General features: G+C 44.3%; 1 pseudogene; it reads right to left on the bottom strand.

The window, feature by feature from the left end:
* Positions 1–6,040: 6,040 nt before the first annotated feature.
* LOC148036341 (uncharacterized) lies at positions 6,041–7,771 on the bottom strand (annotated as a pseudogene).
* Between the last annotated feature and the right edge of the window lie 3,414 nt (positions 7,772–11,185).

Here is an 11,185-nt window from a genome sequence, read left to right on the forward strand (position 1 = left end):
ACCATTTTGTGCATCTACATCATCAATCACATTTACTGGTTTATACTAGCTACTCATCTCATAAAAAACAACATCTCTGCTCACTATAAACTTACGAGTAGAAGGGTTATAGCATCTATACCCTTTCTGCTGCTGCAGAGAGTAACTAATAAAGATGCACTTCTCAGCTTTTGGACCCAACTTGGATCTCAACTCATTTGGCACATGAACATAGGCAATGCAACAAAAAATCTTCAAATGAGAAATATATCGGTTCCTACCAGTATACCTCTCCTCTGGAGTCATCCCATGTATTGCTGCAGTGGGAGTCCTGCTCATTATGTAGACTGCTGTAGCAACTGCTTCAGCCCAGTAAAAATCTGGCAAGTGTTTTTCGTTGAGCATGGCATGAAATACCTCTCCAATATGTCTGTTTTTGCTTTCTGCAATTCCATTTTGTTGTGGGGTATGACTGCATGAATATTGCTGCTTTATGCCATGCTCCTGCAGGAAGCTTGCAAACTCATTTGAGAGGTACTCTTCCCCTCCATTTGACCTTAGACATTTTATTTGCAGGCATGTTTCTTTTTCAACCATAGCTTTAAGAGTTTTGAAATGCCCAAACACTTCAGTTTTCTTTTTCATAAAATACACCCAAACTTTTCTGCTATAGTCATCAATAAAAGTGACAAAATAATGACAGCCTCCAATAGATGCATCTTTAGTAGTCCACACATCAGAGTGGATTAATTCCAATGGTTTCTTACTCTCTTGAACATGTCTAGAAAATGGTTTCCTTGCCTGTTTTCCAAATTGACAGGCTTCACATACCTTATGTATTTCTGCAACCTTGAATTTAGGCAATCCTGCAACAATATTTTGGGCTTGCATTGATTTAAGTTGCTGTACATTAACATGACCAATGCGTTTATGCCAGATATCAATATCTGCAACTACACCGGTCCCATGTGCAAACATTGATGCACTCAATTCAGGCATGTCTGCATCAAACGTAAACATTTTGCCCTTCTTCTTTCCTTTTGCTATCAAGCGACCTTTATTTTTCATATCCTCAACAAAGCATCCATGGGAATTAAATCTGACCTGCAAGCCCTGCTCAACCATTTGACCAACAGAAACCAGGTTCTTGGTGATATTCGGGACATGAAATACATCCAATAGGTATTTATTTTTCCCATCCTGCATAGACAAAGGAATATTTTCAATCTGCACAATAGGATGTGCAGTATCATCACCAGTCTCCACAAATCCTGGTTTTTCCATTTTGCATCCTGCATCCATTCTGCATGACCTATCATGTGGTTTGATGCACCTGAGTCAAATACCACACATCGTTGCTTTCTTCTGCACTTGTTACAGAATTGGTCATGTGCTGCACCATAAACAAGTGCTTATTCATCACCCTGTCTACTAGAAGATGCATAATTTCCTTGTTACAATTTTTCATTCATGATGTCATTCTGCTTTTTATAGCAATCTTTAGCCATATGACCCATTTTACCACATTAGTAGCATTCAACATTGTTGTTTGCATTTTGACCTCTTTGCCATCCACCATGACCTCTTTGGCTCCCCTTGCCTCTAGAGTTACCACGTCCTCCTCCATACAATTGGTTCTCTTGAGTTTGCTGCATATTCTGATTTCTACCATGGCCTCCAGATCAGCCTCCTCTACCTCTGCCTCTACCTCTTCCAGTATTTGAGTAGAAGACAACTTCTTTTGAAGTTCCTCCTGAAGAAGATACACCACCATTTCTCTGCTCCTTAGAAATTAGAAGAGCAATCAACTCCTCAAAATCACGAAATCTTTCACGGACGGAAATGGATGTTTGGAACTGTGCATAATCCTTTCCTAGACCATTCAAGGTCATAGAAACTAAATCATCATCTTCCACTAGTGACCCAATGGAAGCAAGTGCATCTGCAATCTTCTTCACCTTCATGTGGTAGTCATTGATGCTCATACTTTCTCTTTGCACATTATGCAACTCTTGCTTGAGCTGCATTTTCTTGGCTTGCATATTTGTGCTATATATTTTTGACAAAGTATCCCATGCCTCCTTTGGCATACTTGCATCCTGAATATGCACAATCATAGAGTCTGAAATACTGATAGACAGCCAGTACATAACTTTTCTAGCTCTCTCATGCCATCCTTTAGATGCCTGCATTTGGTGTTGATTGGGAACATCAGGAAGAACTGGTTCTTCTTCATTTCCTACAACGAATTCCCAATATCCTTTTCCCATAAGGAAATTCGTCATTCTAAACTTCCATGCTTGAAAGTTGTTCTTGTCAAGCTTTTCAGTGAAAATCTGTGAAAGAGAATCAAATGCCATTACAGAACACTGCAAAAAATTCTGTCACTGCAAAAAACACAACTTCAGCCTCACAAGGGCAAATCTGCAAAACTGATGAAAGTGGTATTTGACCACACAGTCACTTCCTAGTGATGATTTTGCATCAACAGGCAACAATGATGATTCTGTAACTCCCAATGTCTCTGCGCACAGGCATACGATTCAATTTCTACGGTAACTTTTCACCGACCTGTAGAACAGTGGTCGCATAACAAAAAACAGGGCCTTTTCTTGAGTGCGTGCGGAAAACTTCCGCCTCTAAAACAGGCCCCAAAATGGCCTCGAATCAAAAAAACAGGGAAACAAAGGGCTGAAGCCCTTTACCACAGCATATACTGCCCTCTTGCTACACAGTGAAGGGCGTCTCAATCTGAGACAATGCACTCTTGCACTTTCCGGCTGTGCTACCTGCTGCAGAGACTTGCTCCCAAACTCGAAAAATGAAAGCAATACTGGTCCTCTTACCAGAATGCCATGAACTTAGTTTGCTTTCTTGAGCTCCTTACCACGAACCAGGCTCTGATACCATGTCACGATTGTGGGAGAGAAGGAAGGAGTCTCACTTGTAGCTTTCTTGCTTGCACAATGGGGGAATACACACACAGGTGGAGGCTGAAAACAATTTTCCTCTTCTTAGTTGTGTAAGCCAAAAGAACTCAAGTACAAAAGAAATAGAAGAACCCTATGTGTGGGTCTCAAACCAAACTCAACTAACTAAGGTGGCATATTAATTGAGCCATGAACTAGAGTAGATAAGGATAGCTGTTATCTAGCTATTATTCATGGGCGGTGTACCAACCGCATCTACAGCTAACAAGTCGGTGACATAAATGCACAACCGTCACCCTGGCATATCACGAGTGGAGATCGATATCTCAACATCGAGTCGTGCCCTCGCCGCCTCACGCTGCTGACTCTAACGTCCTAGAGAATCTGTAGCCTCCTCCCTCAGTCAGTGCCAGTCGTCTGCATCTAACCACTCGGGCTTTGCAGCCCCACTCTTGATTGCCTTGTGTGCGTCGGATCATCTATGTGACATGTATGCACGCATGCAATCCATCATCCAGCCCGTAGGGAATCTATCTACTGCGGCTGGCACCGGAAACTCCTTGTGCAAGGATGCTACTATGTAGTCCTTGCTCCCCTCCGGTATGTTCTTCCAATGATCCAAGACATTGTGCCGAAAAACTTGTTGGCACAACTCTCTCATGCGAGCCATCACCCTCCTCCCCTCATCATTTACGATGATGGCTCCTGACCTACTATCGACTAGATACCATAACCCCCAGGAGTCTGCCTAAGATGGGTCCTCTCCCATCTGCATCCATGCTCCTGGGCATATCCAGGAGGCCCCTGTGCATCCGGTGTACCGAGGGGATAATATCTCTCGGAGTGGCACCCACAGGGGTGCCACCTGCTAACGGCTGCGCAAAAGCCGGAGTAACTGGAGTAGACGTCCCCATAGGTGTGACAAATCCTGGAGGTGACGTAGCTCCAAGCTGAATGACGAGACGCAGACACCGCGTCCGTGTCTCCACAACATCCACCTGAGCCACGAGAGCGAGGAGTTGCACCTGTATCCTGTGTCGACCGTGGGCTCACTGCCTTTGTATCTCTGCAGCATCCCCCTGATCCCGATGCACTCCCTCCCTCTAGCCCAAGTCGTGAGCGTTGAGATCGTCTGCTTGAAGTCGAAGCATCTGATCGCGTTGAAGCAGATCTAGTAGAGCGCCCTGACGAAGACCGAGACAACTCCTGGTCTGCCATCTCTCTGAATCTGGCGATCTGGTTTGGAGACATGCGTGCGAAGATGTCTTGTAACTCCTCATCGCTCATCCCTTGACTCATTCTGAAAATGTCACCTGCACAGACAAAAAATGATATTAGAATAATCAATTTAAATCATACAAAGCACAGCAATATAAATCATTTAAAAAAAATCTCACTTAAAATGCATATCTTATAAGTGATTGGTCAACGAATTGAGTAAGTGGATGCTCCAAGTATGAAGTATCCTATGGTCCCATGTTAATCTCCTGACACAACTCCGCATACACTGGAAGGCCAATAGACATGTCACCACAAAAGAATGAGTCCGCCTCGTTCTCAAAGAATTCTTGGACTCTTGTATTTCCATCATTGTTAGCCGATGATGGCTCCATGCTTTTGACGGCCTCCACCCCTTGCAATATCGACCCCTCTATTTGCATATTATCTTCATCTATGCTCGGAACATCGCTTTGATCATATACTCTTGCACTTCGGGGAGTTGAAGATATAACATACCACCATCGAGGTTATCGGGGGTTTGAATAGAAGATTACATGTTTACAAGCACGTACAAGAGAGTTCAAACCATTGTGACATAAACCATGTCGTAATACAATTAGCAAGCAAATGAGTCCATGCACTTGTTCACAATGGGCCGGAAACACAAAGGTGTCATGCAAATCTGTCCATTTTTTTTCGGAATCTATTTTGAGAAATCCAGATGGACCTCATCGAACTATTGCTCCAGCTCCTCCAAGTACCACTTTGAACCACTGCACATCGAATAGTATCATGGAGAAGCTACGGTAATCCACCGTAACAATACTTTGCAAGTTTCCAAAATACTCCATCTCATCCACAACCGTGTTTGGATCCATTGCTTGTCGCCGGCTCTCTTGCTCGAACCTTGCCATAATACCACAGTCCATTGTGGAGCGCATTTTGTCAATATGCTCCATGCGAAAATGCCGTCCGCGCGACCACGCTGCACTATATATTTTGTACTGTACATTGAAACACTCAAATTAGATGTCGCATATAAAATTCAGATACAACAGATTCTAAACCCTTCATCACCTTTGGACTACATCCCCTCGAGAATTCCCACTCCTCCATTGAGACCTCTGTCCCTTCGCGAGATGTTGCGCTCAAAGCTCCATGCAACCATCGTGTTGATATAAACCACGGCATCTCCTCCATGCCTTCGGGATATCGAATCGGTCGATTCCACGTACTACGTCAGAATTCAGCTCACGCTTCCTCTCGATCTTGCCTAGCGATCTGGTACTTGGCGAGCCACATCTCCATGGAGGCATAGTGCAACATACAAAAGCAATTCACCTTCTCTTCCATTGAGGCATCCATTCTTTTTTCTACCCCATTTCCAACCACCACATCTCCAATCAGTCTATCATCATCCTTCATCGACCATAGCATTTCATTATCTAGTTCCACCGTTGGTAGCCATTGTGAAATATGCACTAGCGCCTCAGACACCAATCAACCTTCGGCCATGCTACCTTCTGACCGAGCTCGTTGTCGCACAAAGCCTTTCAAGGATTTCATGAAGCACTCCAAGAAGAACATCCATCGCGTATGGATAGGTCCAGCAATCTCCACTTCATCCACAAGATGCACAAGAAGGTGGATTTGTATCGTGAGCATGCTAGTGGGCAGGTATTTCTCAAAGAGACAGATCGTCTCCACTGCTCCCCGCCTCGCGGATTCAATAGAGGACGTCTTAATCTCCTTCTGTGAGATCCATTGCACCAAAGTCAACAACTTGTAAATGGCCCCACATATTTCTGGAGTAAGACATCCTGCGATCGCGATCGGTAGTACAAACTGCCACAAATAAGAAAGCATTATGAATAATGGCTATATTATAAATAGCAAAATGTCCATGCTAATTACAATCCATTCGTAGTACAAATCTGACATATCTTATGCCAGTCATGGGATTTTAGCCCTGATAATTGGTCGTCTTTAGAAATGCGGATATAAGAGAACGCATCATACCCGTCGGAGTGTGGATAGACTTGATTACTTGCTTCTCAATGCGCTCTTCTTTAGTGGAAAAAACCCAAGGAGCGTGAGGAAGCTGCACGCGACCATCAACACTCGAGTGCAGCCAAAGCGTCTCCATCTTACCTACCTCCTTCAAATCCATTTGTGCCCCTATAGTGTCTCTCTTTCTTGTGATGTGGTCCCATAATAAGCTGCCCACATTCTTGAAAATATGCATGGGATACAACAAGTGGTTGACCTGTAAGTGGGTCCAATATGGAAACTCGTAGAAATCTGAGAACCGCCGCATTTCATTTGGATGTGATTCCGCATGGACCATTTTTAGCTCGTACCAGCTTGCAGTGTTCATACGTGTTGGAGGTCGTCCAAGGAAACCTTCCTTGAGTTCATGATCCTCCGACAAGAAAGCAGAGTGTCCTTGATATACCATCTTCTTCATGGTTCGTGACCTTCGGGAGTCTAACTGTGGCCCGCACAATGGACATGCATGATAACCTGAGGTAACCAGACATGTTCCGACACTATGGCCTAGTGAATACTTGATTGAACGAGATAAAATATGGATATTACCAGCGAGAACGGAGGCCTGCTCACCTGAGCACTCTCTCAATCCCGGAAGGTCATGTATCGTCCATATGAGAATGCCTCGAATATTGGCTGACCGCCGACCATCGCGCCTGCTCATATCTTGCACAGTGACCCCCTCCTCCCACAAAATCTTAAGCTCATCGACTAATGGACGAAGATACACGTCCATATTTTTTACTTTGTAGCGGCCAAGCAAGCTAAGGATGAGATGTCCTTTCTTCGTAGAAAGCCATGGAGGGATATTGTAGTTGACAAGGACTATAGGCCACACACTGTAAGAAGTTGAGCACAGACCGAATGGGTTCACGCCATCCATTGCGAGACCGAGCTGAAGATTCCTTGGCTTTCGGGCAAAGCCTGGGAAGGTAGAGTCAATGTGGCTCCATGCGCGCGAATCCGCTGATATTCTTTGAACTCCATCCGTGGACCTATTCTGCGCATGCCACGTTGTCAAGCTCGCCATGCCGGACATACGAAACATGTGGTTTATACGGGGGATAAGCGGAAAGTGTCTGAGAACTTTTTGAGGGATGGTTTGCCCTTGCAATTCCTGTCGATACCTGTGAGCACCACACTTTGGACATGTCTCCATAGTCTCATATTCTCCTCGAAACAGACAGCAATCGTTAATACATGCATGGATGTTATTGTAGTCCATGCCAAGCTTCCGTAAAACATGTCGTGCATCATCACGAGACTCAGGCATGGTATTTGCAGGTGGTAATATATGATATTTCAATAACCTGAAAAAAATCATAAAACACCTTGAAAAAGCACAAATGTTTGTAATAATAGTGCCGAAAAAAAAATTCAATGAAGCGTATGTACAAGGTACCTGAACAACTCGGTCACACTCGTATCGCTCCACCCGTATTTTGCTTGCACACTTAAGAGTGCAAGTAGTGTCTTCAACCAGATACTCGGCACCCATCATATAATGGTATGGATGCTTCCTCTCTAAGCGGATCAGAAGTCTCGACATCCATGGGAATCAATGCATCGATCATTGCCTCCATCTCAGGCTCCAAGACTGTAGGTAGGTCTGGAAGGTTGCCCGTCTCCTCTGGCATTGACGGTATAAATTGGTCTTGCGAGTGGTGGATTGGTTGTTGCACTCCGTCCATCGCACGCGCACATGCTCTTCTAATTGGCCGCAAAGGGTGCACTCCCCCTTGGGACGAGACATCACCTCCCTGGATAGAAAATTTGCCAACAAGACCCAATCTTATTGTATATGGTATTCAATTAGCTTGTGAGTACAATGCATGATTGATATTAACTTCAAATTACCGTTTGCTGAAAATCCGCAATCGCCTGATCAATGATCTCAGATTGAAACTCGCCAAATCGTTGTACGTGTTCTATAGACAATCGGCGTTTTTGTCTAATTGCCAACTTGCATTGACAGCAAGGACATGGGACACGCTGATTAAGATACATCTCGCGATCTTGAACAACAGGACCTTCTTCGTTTTCCATCTTGTCTACGTTACAACAAACAATTAATGACTTGTAATACAATTTGGGAAAACCCTTCACTCATTGTTTATTGGAGGTCACTTATGCTTCTCGAGATGTCTATTTGATGTGAGATCACTTGGGATGCTATGTCAATGTCTTGGCATGCTATTGGACTAATTTGAGCACTCATTTACTCAATTTTATAGAGGTTTTCACTTCTGTAATATGTAGGGTTGAATGCTATTTTGTCAGAGAAACTTCGTGCTTATTGCTTGTTGATGCTTATTGATTACTTTGCATGCTGCACTAATGTCTATGGTTGATGCCATATACTTGGCCATGCTTCTAGAATGCACTTGGATTGAGATTGAAGCTTAGTCTCATTGAGTTTGACTATCACTTCTCACATCAAGCATTAATTTAAGACACTTCATGCCTCTTATCATTGGATGATACATGAGCCATTTGTTAGATATATTATAGTGAGACAATAGGACTAATTGTGACATGTACATGCTCTCTTGATACTCATTGGATGCAGTATCCCTATCGTAGGATGGTTTGATGTTTTTTCTTGGATCTAGTACTTATATCTATCATAGTGTTGTCAGTGGTATTTATATGCTTCTAGGTTATGTATTGAGCCTTAGTGCCCTCTCTCATTTCCTTTTCTCTCTCCTCTCTCTCTCTCATTTTTTCTCTCTCCTCTCCCTCTCTCATTTCATTTTCTCTCTTCCTCTCCCTCTCTCATTTTATTTTCTCTCTTCCTCTCCCTCTCTCGCCCTCACCCTCTCTTTCTATCTCTCTTTCCCTATTAGGTTTAATGCTACCTTATCTATTTTTCTCTCTCCTCTCTCTCTCTCTCTCATTTTTTATTCTCTCTCCTCTCCATTTTCTCTCCCTCCCTCGCCCTCACCCTCTCTTTCTCTCTTTCCCTATTAAGTTTAATGGGTTTTCTCTCTTTTTCTCTCTCCTCTCTCTCTCTCTCATTTTTTCTCTCTCCTCTCCCTCTCTCATTTCGTTTTCTCTCTTCCTCTCCCTCTCTCATTTCATTTTCTCTTCCTCTCCCTCTCTCGCCCTCACCCTCTCTTTCTATCTCTCTTTCCCTATTAGGTTTAATGCTACCTTCTCTCTTTTTCTCTCTCCTCTCTCTCTCTCATTTTTTCTTCTCTCTCCTCTCCCTCTCTCATTTACCTTTCTCTCTTTCTCTCCCTCTCTCATTTCCTGTCCCTTCTTCACCTTGACTCTCTCTTTTTCTCTTTCTCTATTATTTCTAATAATTTTTTCTCTTTTTCTCTCTCCTCTCCCTCTCTCTTTTTTTCTCTCTTCCTCTCCCTCTCTCATTTCCTCTCCCTCCCTCGCCCTCACCCTCACCCATACCCTCTCTTGCTCTATTTGCCTATTATGTTTAACATATTATCTCTTTTTCTCTCTCCTCTCATTCTCTCCCTTTTTTCTCTCTCCTCTCCCTCTCTCATTTCCTTTGGCTCTCTTCCTCTCCTTCTCTCATTTCTTCTCCCTCCCTCTCCCTCTCTCATTTCCCTATTATGTTTTCGTCTCTCCTCCCTCTCCCTCTCCCTCTCTCATTCCCTCTCCCTCTCCCTCTCCCTCTCTCTCTCCCTCTCCCTCTCCTCTCATTTTCTCTCTCTTCCTCCCCCTCCCTCTCTCATTTCCTCTCCCCCTCCCTCTCCCTCTCTTTAATTTCCCTCTCTTTCTCCCTCTCCCTCTCCCTCATTTCTTCTCCCTCTCTCATTACATACAAATTATACAAAAAATGAGAATGTATTCTCCCTCTCCCTCATTTCTTCTCCCTCTCCCTCTCTCATTACATACAAATTATACAAAAAATAAATAAATAAGAGAGAGAATACACTCTCCCTCTCTCATTCCCTCTCTCTCTTCCTCTCTTTCTCCCTCATTTCCTCCCCCTCCCTCTCACGTTTCCTCCCTCTCCCTCTCTTTAATTTCGCTCTCTTTCTCCCTCTCCCTCTCGCTCATTTCTTCTCCCTCTCACATATACAAATTATACAAAAATTAAATAAATAAGAGAGAGAATACACTCTCCCTCTCTCTCGTTCTCTCATTTCATCCCCCTCCCTCTTCCATTTCCTCCCTCTCACTCTCCCTTCCTCCCCCTCTCCCTCCCTCCCCCATTTCCTCCCTCTTCCTCTCCCTCTCTTTCTCTCTCATTTCCTCTCCCTCTCTCAATATATATACACAAATTATAAAAGCAAAAGGGAGAGGGAGAGAGAGAATGCACTCTCCCTCCCTCTCCCTCTCTCATTTCCTCCCCATTCGTCTCCCTCTCCCTCTCCCTCTCTTTCTCTTTCTCTCCCTCTTTCGTTTCCTCCCCCCTCCCTCTCTTTCTCTTTCTCTTTCTCTTTCTCTTTCTCTTTCTCTCCCTCTCTCTCGTTCTCTCATTTCATCCCCCTCCCTCTTCCATTTCCTCCCTCCCTCTCCCTCTCCCTCTCTTTCTCTCTCATTTCCTCTCCCTCTCTAAATATATATACACAAATTATAAAAGCAAAAGGGAGAGGGAGAGAGAGAATGCACTCTCCCTCCCTCTCCCTCTCCCTCTCCCTCTCCCTCTCCCTCTCCCTCTCCCTCTCTTTCTCTCCCTCTCTCATTTCCTCCCCCTCCCTCTCCCTTTCTTTCTCTATCTCTTTCTCTCCCTCTCTCTTTCTCTTTCTCTTTCTCTCCCTCTCTCTCCCTCTCCCTCTCCCTCTCTTTCTCTCTCATTTCCTCTCCTAAACAAGCAAAAGAGAAAGAGAATTAAACCCTAAACAAGCAAAAGAAGGAGAGAATAGACTCATCGATGAGATATGGCGAGGGTTTGGCGGCTCCTCTTCGCGATGAAGGCTCCTCCTCTCCTTCGCGAACGACGGCGGCGGCGGTGGCAAGCCTTCTTCCTCTCCCTCTCTCACGATGGTCGCTCTCTCTCTCGCTCTCTCTCTCAAAACAGTAGACGAAAAAACGCG

Source organism: Lygodium microphyllum, chromosome 5 (genome assembly GCF_053477565.2).
Source record: "Lygodium microphyllum isolate KBCC chromosome 5, Lygodium_microphyllum_v1.1.10, whole genome shotgun sequence".
NCBI classification, from domain to species: domain Eukaryota; kingdom Viridiplantae; phylum Streptophyta; class Polypodiopsida; order Schizaeales; family Lygodiaceae; genus Lygodium; species Lygodium microphyllum.